Source organism: Adiantum capillus-veneris, chromosome 24 (genome assembly GCF_014529385.1).
Source record: "Adiantum capillus-veneris isolate H3 chromosome 24, ASM1452938v2, whole genome shotgun sequence".
NCBI lineage: Eukaryota > Viridiplantae > Streptophyta > Polypodiopsida > Polypodiales > Pteridaceae > Adiantum > Adiantum capillus-veneris.
In genome coordinates, this window is record NC_140954.1 from 35876838 (window position 1) to 35892882 (window position 16045).

Sequence of the window (16045 nt, forward strand, 5' to 3'; positions counted from 1 at the left end):
CACATCCATTGTTAATTCGTACTTTATCATAGGTAGAATAAATGGATTAATTGAAGCATTGATTTCCTTGAGGCGAGTGGATCCAAATATCCTCCTTATGATAGACTGAAACCTAAACTTAGTTGCAATGATTATATGAATGGATTGCCGAGCAATAGGCCCTAAAGGTTCATTGTTTTGATCGTGATTCATGTGCTACTCCTCGTTGTTGGTTTGAAGACCTCGTTCCTTCATATGGCCCTTGAGCACCCCTTCACCACTCCTTGTTCCTGCCTTTAAAACAAAATGAAAACGTGAACATCAAAAGAAGTTTCATAATTGATGATTGGAAGTATAATTGGATTGGGTGATGCCAGTATTTCTCTAAGTCTTTCTGCACCAAACATAAAAACAATGAGTTGCTGGAAAAAGACTTTTCTATCTATGTGAACATTTACTCTAATGTGTTGTGCAAAATGAAATGGATAGATGGGAACTCCATTGTTCATCACTAAAGAATTTGAAGGTAACTTGGAAATATGTTCCTCCGTGGGGGCACCACTTTATGAGGGCGAGCTTTTTGAAATGGGGCCTCTAAACCCAAACCAATGGGCCTACCCTCACAAAATGTTCGTAAAGAGGTACGCACACTACTTGGGGCACCACCTTCTTTTGGGAGTGGAGAAGGAAACCAATCAAAAAAAAAATAACACTTGCACTCACCCACCCAAGCAACACACTTTGAAAACCCCCTTACTCTATATACACTTTGGACACTTGAACACCCATCAACGATTATGCAACCCAATGCCGTGCATCAAAATGAAATATGCAATTTGTGGAATAGCATTCACCTTCTCCCCATAAGAATACCCATAATACATCCAAACTCTTCCTCTCTCAAGCACTCATCAAAAAAATCATGCGCGCAAGACTTGCCTCTCAAACACACAAGAGAATCACTTACATCAAACTAACACACTTTGCATAGAGAGCTCATCTCCATCTATGCAATGCCGTGACACAAATAAAATCACCATGAGAGGTAGCCACATGCATATGTAATGAAGCAAAAGAGAGTTGGAGTGAGAAATTTCTTTAGACCAATTGAATAAGTGTGGAGAAACAAACCAATGGTAAATTGAGAATAGAACACTTACTTGATTTCTCGCACACCTTTTAAGGGGAGGACAGACGCTGGCTAACCATCACGAATTGCGACACTTGAAAGTTTTTGAAGATGATTTCATGATCATTAACATAACCATGAGAGAGATCATGATGTATTTACAAGTTATTGAGGTGCTACAAATGATTTATTGGGTTGATGGAGTAAGAGATTGTAGAATGGAGAGAGTGGAGAATAGAGTTGCACTTCCTCCAAAGAGGAGGGTTAGGAGGGAGGATGTGAAAGAGGGAGAGTTGGGGTTTTCTCTACTATTGATCAAGAAACAACATGAAGTTGAAAATATAGGTGTGTGTGTCCTTGAGTCTCTCCAAGGGGGGCTATTTATAGTTGTGTAGGAGTGGGATTATGCTACACTTAATTAGAGTAAGTGATTAGACCTAATTAAGTGTCCTTTGACCACTCATTGAATATTGGACATAAAAGGGACTATTTATTCACCAAAAATATCATTTTAGACCGTGAAGGATCCATAGGGGTGCATAATGTAGGTGGGCCCCACCATGAGGCCCTACGGGTGGCTCCTGCGGGGTATCTCAACTGGTCTGTCTTGGCATTTAGAAAGCATCTTTAGGTTGGTCCCATCACATGCAAGTGACCTTGAACACTCATTGCTCTTCTAGAAGATGAGTAGGGGAAAAATAAGATCTCACTCTCTTGATTTACTTGATTTACAGTTCCCTTTTGCTGCGAATCTGACAGATTTACACTATTTTGACCATAACTTTTTACCTGTAGCTCGGAATGACATGCTTCAAAAGGCAAAATTGACCTAATCAACATGTTTGATATGAATTTGGACTATTCTTCACGCCCATGCACCAAGGAATTCGGTTTGGAAGGTCCACACTAGGCTAGGGAACCTTTTGCTTCAGAGTCTTCTTGTATGGGCCCTTTGCTTGTATGCATCCAAGGGGAATCATGCTTTTTCAAAAGGCTATGATGCTTAAACAAATAGAGGAGGGCCCAATATTATTTGCTTGTGAAAAGAATATACAATTGGAGTCTTTTTGAAATGAGAGAAACTATATGTATATTCTTAAGAGATATTGGGCCACCTATGTAGGGGGCATAGAAGACTTGTAGAGAGGGACCATAATCTTTGGTAAAGACAAGTGAAGAGTTGATTTCCATGGGAATTTATCTATAAGGGGTGGAAGATGGATATATTATTTTTCTACTACTAATTCACAAGAGGTAAGAAAGTTTGGGGGTATATAGTTGGTTATTGTATGCTTATTCTATTTACAAAGCAAAAAAGAAAAGGGTGGTAATATAAATATATGACTAAGGTGACATTTTTGGGAAGAGTATAATGTATGTGTCGCCACAAAGGTTAAACAAAGAGGGGGAATTTACTCTAGATAACTTAATAGCTTAGAAAAATATATACACATATAAGGAAGAGGACGTTGAGTAGGCTGACAAATGTTGCAAAAAGATGGTTACCATTTTATGCCACTCATCATCATTAGAGTGAGAAGGATCCCTCATTTGTACATGGCTCCACACTTTGGAATATGTGTCATCCTACTCATATTTGCCCTTTAGAGAATCCAAAAATTCACTACGAAGTTCCGTGAACAAGGGAGAATTGATCTCTGACATACGACCAAGAGCGTCAGCCACCACATTGTATCGTCCTTTACGATACCGGAGATTGGTGTCATATTCCTAAAGAATCTAAGTCCACCTGGCTTTCCAACCCTTCAAATCGGTTTTTTGTGTAAATCATTTAATGCTTTCATGGTCAAACACAATCTCAAACTGAGCACCATACAAATGATGTCTCCATGTTTTCAAGGCAGACACTACTGCATAGAATTCGCGTTCATAAGCAGAGTAGTTCTGCTGAGCTGCATAAGCTCAACTGTACATATCAATGGTGGTGAAGAAGGCACATCCTTCTCTCCTAACAACAACACATGTGCGCCATGGGATTCAAACATCAAGCTATTGTGCTCATAGCTACGTTTCAGTGATGGTCCTAGGCTATGCAATCATTCCCTACCAATGGTCAAACACAATCTCAAATTGAGCACCATACAAATAATGTCTCCATGTTTTCATGGCAGACACTATTGCATAGAGTTCGTGTTCATAAGCATAGTAGTTCTGTTGTGCTGCATCAGCTTCTTGGTTTCAAATGCAATTGGCCGCCCGTCTTGGAGCAGGACTGCTCCAATAGCACGGTCACTGGCATCCATTTCCAAAACGAATGGTTTCAAGGGATCTACAATAGCTAGGATTGGAGCTGTAGCTAATGCATCCTTGAGCGTTTCAAAACTATGTTGTTGAGCGAGTCCCCACTAGAAAGATTTGCCTTTTCCTTTCAGCTGGTCCGTCATGGGAACAACATTAAATGATCAGTTTAATATGAGAAAATCATTTGGGTTGGTTAGATATTAGATTTTATGACATTACCTCTCTCTTGAAATCATAGTCATCCTCTACTATGAGGTAGAAGAGATAAAGTCTTAGTCATTAGTCTACGTTTCTTAGCGGGTAGAGGATCCCTTTTCACCCTGCGACATCATTCCAGAATGGATGACTAGTCCATTTGGTGCTTGGGAGACATAGCTGTCGCAAGCATGTCTGCTCTTTAGTCCATATCATACTCCCAAAGTAGAGTGTCAAATTCTACTTGGTGTTTGAGTGACGTTGTCATCCCAAACATGATTCTAAGCATGCATACTATTTAAATTTGTGCACAAAAGAGGATTAGTCTTATAAGACAAAAACATTGTTCATTTGGAAAGCATTTACATTTGCTTACTCTAGTGTAGCATTGTAAGCATTGACAAGGTTCATACTATCTTTAAGTTGTATTTCTTGCATCCATCTAGCATCTTCAAATGGATAATTTTTTAGCTTAATAAGATACCGTCGGATAATCTTACCATGCCGTAGTACCTTATCTTCATGCCGAAGGATAGCTTCGGGTTGTAGCACCTCTTCTTGGTCTTCGATTTTTGAAGGGTCTTCCATAATTGGTTCTATTGGTGGCTCTCCTTTGTAGGGCTTAAGTAGGCTCACATGAAAAGCATTGTGTATGAGCCAATGGTTGGGCAACTTGAGTTAATAGCCATGTCATTGAATGGTTTCAAGATTTGAAAAGGACCATAGTATCTTTTTGCTAATTTAGCATAATACTTTTGATGGCCCGTAGGATTTTTGCCCATCGTTTGCCTCAATTGAGCCTTGGGAAACTTATGTAAGACCCAATCATTTTATTTCAACATTAAGGCCCTTATGTGCTTGTCACAACAACGACTTTTTGACTTTGTTGAGAGATGGATATAGCCTCCTTAACCTTTTGAAAAGATTCTTGTAGGTCACGGCTATACTCATCAGCAAACGAAGATCTTCCCATGTACTTTAAGTAGCAAGGGACTTTTAGGTCTTCCCTCTATGATTTCAAAAGGTGATTTTCCTGTAGTAGTATGGACAATATTATTGTACATATACTCTACAAGGGGTAAGTACTTCTCACATTGTAACATAAATCTTTAGTAGATCAAGTATCGTAAGATTGGATATCTCACTTTGGCCTTCCATTTGTGGGTGGTAGGCCGAAGAGAAATTCAATTTTGTACCTAGATTTTCAAAGGGACCTTTCCAAAAATTACTGGTCATTCTAGGATCTCTTTCTGACACGATGGATGATGGTAATCCATGGTGTTTGAAAATCTGAGATATGAAGATGGTTTCCATTTGGTGTGCCTTAATAGTCTTCTTGATAGGAATAAAGTGTGCTTGCTTGCTAAAGCTGTCAACTATTGTCCATATTCCCGTATTCCCATGGATAGACTTGGATAATCCAAAGATAAAATCCATGGATATACTCTTCCATGGTGAATTAGAGATTAGCAATGGCTGGAGTAATCCAGGTTTCTTCCCTCTATCATACTTAGTCTTTGGCATACCACACATTTTGAAACATACTCTTGTATGTCCACTTTCATTGTCATAAAATCTAATATCTAATATCTAGCCAACCCAAATGATTTTCTCATATTAAATTGATCACTTAATGTGGGAGAATAAACGAGAACAAGTGTTAAGATATAGACATGTGCTTATAGATCTATCTCAACACGGGGCCAATGGTAAAGGGGCCCAAATGAGAGATGGTCTATCAAAGATCAAGGCTAACAAATGGAGCATAAGACCTTAGGGTTAGCTTCATTGAAGACCTCCAATAATGTGTGTAAAAGGCCTTTGACCTTAGGTAAGCTAGGGCTGAGCTTGACGTGCGGGAACTCGACCCAGCTCGAGGTGCTTGTCCTGCTTGTCATGCTTGATGACTAAGGTGCTTGATGATTGAGGTTCTTGAGATGCTTGAGGTGCTTAATTATCGAGATGCTTGAGGTGCTTGACATGCTTGAGATGCTAGGGTTGCACTTGAGGTGAGAACCCAGCCCAAGCTTAAAGTGCTTATGAGCCAAGCTTGTGGTGGGAACTGGGCCTATGCATGAGGGGCTTGAGGTGTCAAAAAGTCAAAAATTCAATCCCTACAAGGAGGGGGTGAGCCCTACATGAGGGGGGATGAGAGAGAACACCCACACACTCACACAAGGCATGCATGGTACAAAGAAAGCAAAACGGACACTTGTCAAGTTTCTCCTCATGTTGCCCTCATGGTGTGTCTCAAGCCTATTGGTTGGCCACCCAAGGGGTCCAATAATAATTTATGAGATTTAATTAATTGATTTATCATTTATCTAGCCCACTCTCTCAAAAGGGAAAGGGGGACACTTGTCTCAAGGCTACCCTTGCTACTTGTAATGCCTCCTTCTTGTGATTGGCTAGGCCTGGAGGGGTCCAGTGAGCTTCAAGCATGAGCTACAAGGGGGGGTCGACCCAAGCAAGCTACGGGGTTGCTTAGGGGGTATACTCACCCACACACACTCACAAACACTCTCATTGTGTGCCATGAAAAATGCAAGAGCTCCCTCTCCTTCTCCAAGCAAGTAGAGGTTGAGAGCCTACACCAACACTCTTGGATATGAAGTGCAAATCCAACTAAGAGCCATGCTTCAATGCTTAAGCTTGCCATCTCCTCCTTCTTCATTACTATGCTATTATGTATGCTAGCAACAAGAGTTATGATAAGTGAGGAACTAATTCTTTCTCCTACGAAATGTTTCTTCTTCCTCTTCCCTACCCTCATTCCCTGCTAGCTCTCTCCACCTTCGAAGGTGTTTGAGGTCTTGGGACTGAGGCTTGGGATAGTTAAAGCTTTCTTCAAGTTTATGTTATGTTTGTGATGCATGAAGCTTTCCATCTTCATTGCATCACCTAGGTCACAAGGAACACAAAGATTGTATTGTAAAAAGTCTCTCTTAATGGGAGAAATCATAATACAAATGCCTATTGGAGGGGGGACCGGCTCCACATAAATCCGGTCCTCAACTGTTGTCATGTTCTCTAAATTCTCTCTCTTGCAAAAGTATTGTTCATGCCAAGTTAACTAATTGCTATGATTATGTTGCTATCTTCAATTATGTTCACCCGCTATGCTCACAAAGTCATTTCTCAAAAGTACTCTCATTAATTTCCGCTACTCTCAAATTAAATAGGCCAATTTCATTACATTGGTATCAGAGCATTTGGTTTCTCTTTTCTTGCTTCAGAAGAGAGGTCCTTAAGTAGCCTATAAATGGTTGATGTTGTTAATTATATTAGGGTAAGTGGAACAGGGATCTATTATCGGTTTTGTTGAGCCCACTATGTGGGGGATGGTGCACACCTCGGGAGCTTTGGACTTAATAATGGAGTCTTCTTGCCTACGGCTTTACCATTATTGAGCCATAAGAAGTCCGAAAGGAGCTAGCCTATGGCAACTCTGCTATGTTATACCTACTCCTCTACTCTTTATAATTAACCACTTCAAGCCGTGGGTGTAGATACTTAAGAGCCAATTTTCAAAGGCTAAGAGGAGTGGCAACTAAGGTTTTGAATTTCCAAAGCATACACTAAGTACATACATAAATTTTGTTAACATGGCTGACAATAATCAAGAGAGTAGAATGAACATTGATGGCTTTGATTTTGCACATGAAGGTGCTAATGATGATGCTCCCCTGTTTGTGAATTATCTCGTCACTAGGTTGCAGCAAGCTATGGGCAACCCTGCTTTGCAAGCCGAAGTTACTCAACAACTTCGTGCTTATGGAATTTCCCTTCCTCTTCAAGAGGAGAGAGAGCTTAGGAGGCCTCTTGAAGAGACCCCCAAAAGAAGACTCTCTCCCATTCGAGAGGAGGAATCCAAAGAGCAAGAAAGCAATGAAAGTTTAAGTTCCTCTGAAGATGTGGCTCCACGAAGACAACGGTCTAGACGATCGCCCACTCCCCCCAAGAGGAAAAGATCAACACATAGTCCTTCTCCTCATCACTCTGAAAGGCAAGAGAGGAAACAAAGGAGAAAAGGACTAGGAAGAGGTCACCCTCTTCTCCTTCTTCTTCACCTTCCTCCTCTTCCGACGAAAGTTATGGCTATTCTCCTAGAGAATACAAGAGGGGAGGACATCGCAAATCATTTCCTGCATGGCGAAGGTCACAAAAGCTAAAGAAGTTCAAGGAGGGAGGAAAGAGTATCTCTTTTCTCACCTATGATGGCACCTTTGGTGCTACCGACAAAGTGTTGGCCTTCATCTTGCAATTTGATGCGGCCTTTGGAGACGAGGGCTTCACAGAGTCCTCCAAGCTACGCCATGTAGCTATGCACTTCCAAAAATCAGCTCGTCAATGGTGGGCTAGCCTTCGTGGCAATGGTGAAGCCCCAAAGACATGGAAAGCTCTACGAGTTTCCATCATGAAGCAATTCCTTGCAAGCGATGCAAAGGACAAAGTGCTTACCGAATGGTGCAGCTTGATGCTCCTCTCCCATGAGTCTATCCACAAATATGTAGACAAGTTTTGGGATTTACATCTCAAGGCTACTGTCTTTCAAAAGATAGACTTTGCCGAGCAAAGGCAGCAATTCTGTGTGGGATTACCTGAAGAGATGGCCGAATACATCAACTCTCAACGGCCTGGTACTATTAGCGAAGTAATCCATCACACCATGGTTGCTTCACGCATCAATTTCCATCAAGGGGCTATACGTAATGTCAAGCCCATGGAAAACAAAGACAAAAATGATGCAAAGGGAAAAACCAATGTTCAAAATACTTCCCAAGTCAATTCCAACAACAACAACAATTGGTCCAAGGAGAAGGGAGTTTACAAAGGTAAAAACAAACTCTCTCCTGAAGAGCTTGAAGCTTTTTGCAAGGACCATAAGTGTTTCAAGTGTGGGGAGCAAGGACATGGCTATCGTTCTTGCCCCAAGAAGAATACTCGCAATGAGACTCCTAGGGCTTCCACCATCGAAGCTCCAAAAGAGGATGCTCATTGCAAAGACTCATCACTTTCCTATGCTTGGGGAAAGGTAAGAGAGCATGATGCCTTCATCTTGTTTGACCCTAGCTTTACTCTTAACTTCATATCAATGGAGTTGGCCACCAAGTTGGGCATTCAAGATTTTGAGATGGGAGAATAGTAGTGGCTGATGCAGCTTTCAAGGGACAACAAGCCTCCATTACTCCCTTGATTGGAAAGTTGAGGCTTCATGTCCAAAGCTATGTCGACAAGGAAGACTTCTTCATCTCTCCTCTCCAACATGAGGATGTTATCCTAGGGGCACCATGGTTTGATCGCATGGTTGCCAACATGAAGTTCCCTGAAAGGAGAATCTACTTCACCTAGAGGGGAAAGAACATGTATATAGATGCTAGTGAGCGTGGTCGCACTATTCCACTTGTAAATCCTCTTTTGATAAGTCAATGAAGAGCTCAGTTTCTACATACATGATTTTTGTCAAAGAGTCTCTAAAAGATACTAATGTTTCATCAAATGTAAATGGTAGGAATCAAGAAGAGTTAGACTTGTCTAATTTTCTAAAAGGATTCCAAGATGTGTTCATCGATGATATCCCTATGGACTTACCTCCAAAACGAGGGGATGATGACCATCACATTGAGCTCCTTTCTAGAAGCTCACCACCTAACAAGCCTCCTTATCGAGTCTCACAAGCTCAACAAGAGGAGATCATGAGGCAAGTACAAGAGCTGGTAGACAAAGGGATGATGAGGCCTAGTTCCTCTCCCTTTTGTTCTCCAGTCCTTTTAGTGCAAAAGAAAGATGGTACATACCGTATGTGTGTGGACTATCCAGCACTAAACCATATCACTATCAAAAACAGATTTCCCGTACCTCGGGTAGAAGATCTATTTGATAAGCTACAAGGATCTACCTACTTCAGTAGGATTGACCTTAAGAGTGGCTATCATCAAATAAGGATAGTGGATGAAGATATCTTAAAGACCGCATTTCGCACAACATTTGGTCTTTATGAATATCTAGTCATGCCTTTTGGCTTGACTAATGCACCAGCTACGTTCAATCGTTTGATGGAGAAAATTTTTAGACCATACCGCAAATTCACTGGAGTGTTTTTTGATGATATCATCATCTACTCCAAGTATTTGGAGGAACATAAGCAACATCTCCAAGTGATTTTTCAAGCATTAAGGGAGAACAAGCTTTTTCTCAACCAAAAGAAAAGTGAATTCTTCCTTCAAGAGATTCAATACCTAGGTCATATTATCTCTAAAGATGGTATCCGAATGGATCCATCAAAGTTAGAGATAATAAAATCATGGCCTAACCCAAGAAATCTACATGAGCCAAGAAGCTTTGTTGGTATGTGCGCATACTATAGACGCTTCATAGCAAAATTCTCTCAAGTAGCAGGACCACTACACGACTTAACTAAGAAGAACGTTAAGTTTGTATGGACTGCTGAGGAGCAAAATGCTTTTGAAAAGCTCAAAGAGAAGCTTACTTCCCAACCAGTCCTCGTGCTTCCGGATCTCTCAAAGCCATTTGAGGTCCAATGTGATGCTTGTGGTGATTGCCTTGGAGCAGTTTTGCTTCAAGAAGGGCATGCCATAGCATATGAGAGCCGAAGGCTCAATATTGATGAACGAGTCTTGGGCATTTATAGAAAGAGCTTTTAGCTGTTCTACATGCCCTAGACACATGGAAGCACTACCTATTGGGGACTCCATTTATCCTACGAACCGACCACCAAAGTCTCAAGTATTTCATGACGCAAACCAAGCTTTCCGACAAACAAATGAGGTGGGAAAATTTTCTTTCACAATTTAATTTCCATATTGCTCACATAGCTGCTAAGCACAATCAAGTGGCCGATGCACTTTCACGACGACCCAAAGTTAATGCGGTGTCTATAGCTACTCACAATGATCTATCCTCTATGATACATGAGTATGCTACTGACCCTGACTTTAGAGACATAATGTCAGCCCTTGCTTTGAGGAAGAAAGAGGAACCATTCACCTTGCAGGATGGTTATCTTCTCCGCGTCAATAGGCTATGTGTTACCCATTCCCTTTGTGAGAAAGTTATGTATGAATCCCATGCTCCTCCATATGCGGGGCATAGAGGTATTCAACCTACTCCCCGAGGAGTAGAGACGTACTTCTATTGGCCTACCATGAAAGTGGACATACAAGAGTATGTTTCAAAATGTGTAGTATGCCAAAAGACCAAGTATGATAGAGGGAAGCAACCTGGATTACTCCAGCCATTGCCTATTCCAAATTCACCATGGGAGAGTATATCCATGGATTTCATCTTTGGATTACCCAAGTCTATCCATGGGAATACAAGAATATGGACAATAGTTGACAGGTTTAGCAAGCAAGCACATTTTATTCCTGTCAAGAGGACTATTAAGGCACATCAAATGGCAACTCTCTTCATATCTCAGATTTTCAAGCACCATGGATTACCCACATCCATCGTGTCAGATAGAGATCCTAGAATGACCAGTAATTTCTGGAAAGGGCTCTTTAAAAATCTAGGAACAAAATTGAATTTCTCTTCGGCCTATCACCCACAAATGGATGGCCAAAGTGAGATAGCCAATCTTACGATACTCGATCTACTCAAGACTTATGTTACCGAAGTAGATCAACGCTCACAATGGGAAAAGTACTTACCTCTTGTAGAGTATGCCTACAATAATATTGTACATACTTCTACGGGAAAAGCACCTTTTGAGATCATTGAGGGAAGACCTAAAAGTCCCTTGCTACTCAAAGTACATGGGAAGATCTTCGCCGCCGATGACTATAGCCGTGACCTACAAGAATCTTTTCAAAAGATTAGGGAGGCTATATCCATCTCTCAACAAAGGCAAAAAGCTGTTGCTGATAAGCACAGAAGAGCCTTAATGTTCAAAGAAAATGATTGGGTCTTATTCAAGTTTCCTAAGGCTCGATTAAGGCAAACGACGAGCAAAAATCCTACGGGCCATCAAAAGTATTATGCTAAACTAGCAAAAAGATACTATGGTCCTTTCCACATCTTGAAGCCCATCAATGAGACGGCTTATCAACTCAAGTTGCCCAACCATTGGCTCATACACAATGACTTTCATGTAAGCCTACTTAAGCCCTACAAAGGAGAGCCACCAACTGAACCAATTATTGAAGACCCTCCTGAAGTTGAAGACCAAGAAGAGGTGCTACAACCCGAAGCTGTCCTTCGGCATGAAGTCAAGGTACTACGACATGGTAAGATTATCATACGGTATCTTATTAAGTTCAAAAATTATCCTTTTGAAGATGCTAGATAGATGCAAGGAATACAACTTAAGGATAGTATGAACCTTGTCAATGCTTACAATGCTACATTAGAGTTTGCAAATGTACAAATTTCTTTTAAATGACTCATGTTTTTGTCTTATAAGACTAGTCCTCTTTTTAATTGTGCACAAATTTAACTAGTATGCATACTTAGAATCATGTTTGTGATGACGACGTCTCTCAAACACCAAGTAGAATTTGTCACTCTACTTTGGGAGAATGAAATGGACTAAAGAGCAGACATGCTTGCGGTAGCTATGTCTCCCAAGCACTAAATGGATTAGTCATCCATCTTGGAAAGATGTCGTAGGGTAAAAAGGGATCCTCTACCCGCTAAGTAAAATTGACTAATGACTAAGGCTTTATCTCTTTTACCTCATAGTCGAGGACGACTATGATTTCAAGAGAGAGGTAATGTCATAAAATCTAATATCTAATATCTAACCAACCCAAATGATTTTCTCATATTAAATTGATCACTTATTGTGGGAGAATAAACGGGAACAAGTGTTAAGATATAGACATGTGCTTATAGATCTATCTCAACACGGGGCCAATGGTAAAGGGGCCCAAATGAGAGATGGTCTATCAAAGAGCAAGGATAACAAATGGAGCATAAGACCTTAGGGTTAGCTTCATTGAAGACCTCCAATAATGTGTGTAAAAGGCCTTTGACCTTAGGTAAGCTAGGGCTGAGCTTGAGGAGCGGGAACCCGACCCAGCTCGAGGTGCTTGTCCTGCTTGTCATGCTTGATGACTAAGGTGCTTGATGATTGAGGTGCTTGAGATGCTTGAGGTGCTTAATTATCGAGACGCTTGAGGTGCTTGACATGCTTGAGATGCTAGGGTTGCACTTGAGGTGAGAACCCAGCCCAAGCTTAAAGTGCTTATGAGCCAAGCTTGTGGTGGGAACTGGGCCTATGCATGAGGGGCTTGAGGTGTCAAAAAGTCAAAGATTCAATCCCTACAAGGAGGGGGCGAGCCCTACATAAGGGGGGATGAGAGAGAACACCCATACACTCACACAAGGCATGCATGGTACAAAGAAAGCAAAAGGGACACTTGTCAAGTTCCTCCTCATGTTGCCCTCATGGTGTGCCTGAAGCCTATTGGCTGGCCACCCAAGGGGTCCAATAATAATTTAGGATATTTAATTAATTGATTTAGCATTTATCTAGCCCTCTCTCTCAAAAGGGAAAGGGGGACACTTGTCTCAAGGCTACCCTTGCTACTTGTAATGCCTCCTTCTTGTGATTGGCTAGGCCTGGAGGGGTCCAATGAGCTTCAAGCATGAGCTACAAGGGGGGGTCGACCCAAGCAAGCTACGGGGTTGCTTAGGGGGTATACTCACCCACACACACTCACAAACACTCTCATTGTGTGCTATGAAAAGTGCAAGAGCTCCCTCTCCTTCTCCAAGCAAGTAGAGGTTGAGAGCCTACACCAACACTCTTGGATATGAAGTGAGAAACCTGATAAGGAGGCTTGTTAGGCGGTGAGCTTCTTGGTAGGATCTCAATTCGATGGTCATCATCCCCTCGTTTTGGAGGTAAGTCCGTAGGGATATCATCAAAGAAAACATCATGGAATCCATTTAGAAAAGTAGACAAGTCTAACTCTTCTTGATTCCTACCATTTTCATTTGATAAACCATTAGCGTCATTAGTGGATTCTTTAACAAAAATCATGTACGCAAAAATCAAGCTTTTCATTGACTTATCAAAAGCTGGTGAATTTACAAGTGGTGTAGTACGACCAGACTCATTAGCATCTATATACATGTTCTTTTCCCTGTAGGTGAAGTAGATTCTCCTTTCAGGGAACTTCATGTTGGCAGCCATGCGATCAAACCATGGCGCCCTTAGGATAGCATCCTCATGTTGGAGAGGAGAGATGAAAAAGTCTTCTTCATCGACATAGCTTTGGACATGAAGCCTCAACTTCCCAATCAAGGGAGTAACGGAGGCTTGTTGTCCCTTGAAAGTTGTGTCAGTCGTTACAATATCTCCCATCTCGAAAGCTTGAATGCCCAACTTGGTGGCCAACTCCGTTGGTATGAAGTTGTGAGTAGAGCCAGGGTCAAACAAGATGAAGGCATTATGCTCCCTTACTTTTCCCCAAGATAGGAGAGAGATGATCCTTTGCAATGAGCATCCTCTTTTGGAGCTTCGATGGTGGAAGCCCTAGGAGTCTCATTGCGAGCAGTTTTCTTGGGACAAGAACGATAGCCATGTCCTTGCTCCCCACACTTAAAACACTTATGGTCCTTGTGAAAAGCTTAAGCTCTTCATGAGAGAGTTTGTTTTTACCTTTGTAAACTCCCCCTCTTTGAACTTCTTGAGCTTTTGTGATCTTCACCATGCAGGGTATGATTTGCGATGTCCTCCCCTCTTGTATTCTCTAGGAGAATAGCCATAGCTTTTGTCGGGGGAGGAGGAAGGTGAAGAAGAAGGAGAAGAGGGTGACCTCTTTCTTGACCTTTTCTTCCTTTGTTTCCTCTCTTCCCTTTCGGAGTGACAAGGAGAAGGACTGTGTGTTGACCGTTTCCTCATGGGAGGAGTTGGCGATCGTCTAGGCCGTCGTCTTCGTGGAGACACATCTTCAGAGGAACTTAGGGATTCATTACTTTTTTGTTCTTTGGATTCCTCCTCTCGTATGGGAGAGAGTCTTCTTTCGGGGTTCTCATCAAGAGGCCTCCTAAGCTCTCTCTTCTCTTGGAGAGAAAGGGAAATCCCATAAGCACGAAGTTGTTGAGTAACTTCGGCTTGCAAAGTAGGGTTGCCCATAGCTTGATGCAACCTAGTAACAAGATAATTGATAAACATGGGGGCATCATCATTAGCACCTTCATGTGAAAAATCAAAGTTATCAATGTTCATTCTACTCTCTTGGTTATTGTAAGCCATGCTAACTATACTTATGTGTTTACTTAGTGTATTCTTTGGCAACTCAAAACCTTAGTTGCTACTCCTCTTAGCCTTTGCAAATAAGCACTTAAGTATCTACATCCACGGCTCGAATTGGTTAATTATAGAGAGTAGTGGGGTGGATCTAACATAGCAGAATTGTCGAGGGATAGCTCCTTTCGGACTTCTTATGGCTCAATAATGGTAAAGCCGTAGGCAACTCTAAAAAGACCCCAATATTAAGACCAAAGCTTCCGACGTGTGCACCATATCCCACATAGTGGGCTCAACAAAACCGATAATAGATTCCAATCCAACTTACCCTAATATAATTAACAAAATCAACCATTAATAGGCTACTTAAGAACCTCTCTTCTTAAGCAAGAAAAGAGAAACTAAATGCTCTGATACCAATGTAATGAAAATGGCCTATGAACTTTGAGGATAGTGGAATTAAGAGAATTAGAGTGAGCATTTTTATGAGATTACTTTGAGACCATAGAGGGTGAACTTAATTGATGGTAGAATCATGAACATAGTATTTAAGTAACTTGGCAAGCACAATACTTTTGCAAGAGAGAGAGTATTAGAGAACATGACAATAGTTGAGGACCGGATTTACTTGGAGCCGGTGCCCCCTCCAAAAGGCGTTTGTATTATAGATTCTCCCATCAAGAGAGACTTGTTACAATACAATCTTTGTGTTCCTTATGACGTTGGTGATGCTATGATGATGGAAAGCTTCATACACCACGAGCTTAACATAAACTTTGCAAAAAGCATTAACTATCCCAAGCTTTAGTCCCAAGGCCTCAAACACCTTCGAAGGTGGAGAGAGCTAGCGAGGAATGAGGGTAGGGAAGAGGAAGAAGAATCATCCATATGAGAAAGAAATAGTTCCTCACTTATCATCTCTCTTCTTGCTTAGCATAGCATAATAGCATAGTAATGAAGATGCAGAAGATGACAAGTTTAAGCATTGAATCATGGCTCTTGGTTGGATTTGCATTCCATAGCCAGAAGTGTTGGTGTAGACAATTGAATACTTCAAGGACTTAGGCAATCAAGCATGGAAACGTTGATGCCTTTTGAGAGTTGTTTTTGAATTGAATACTTCAAGAGCTTTAGTCATTTAAGCATGTGAGAAACACCTCAAGCTTTTGGGTAAGGTTTCCACTAATACTTAGCAAGCCAACAAGCATCTCATCCTTGGGTAGGATTCCCACCTCAAGATCAGTCCTAGCTTGCATAAG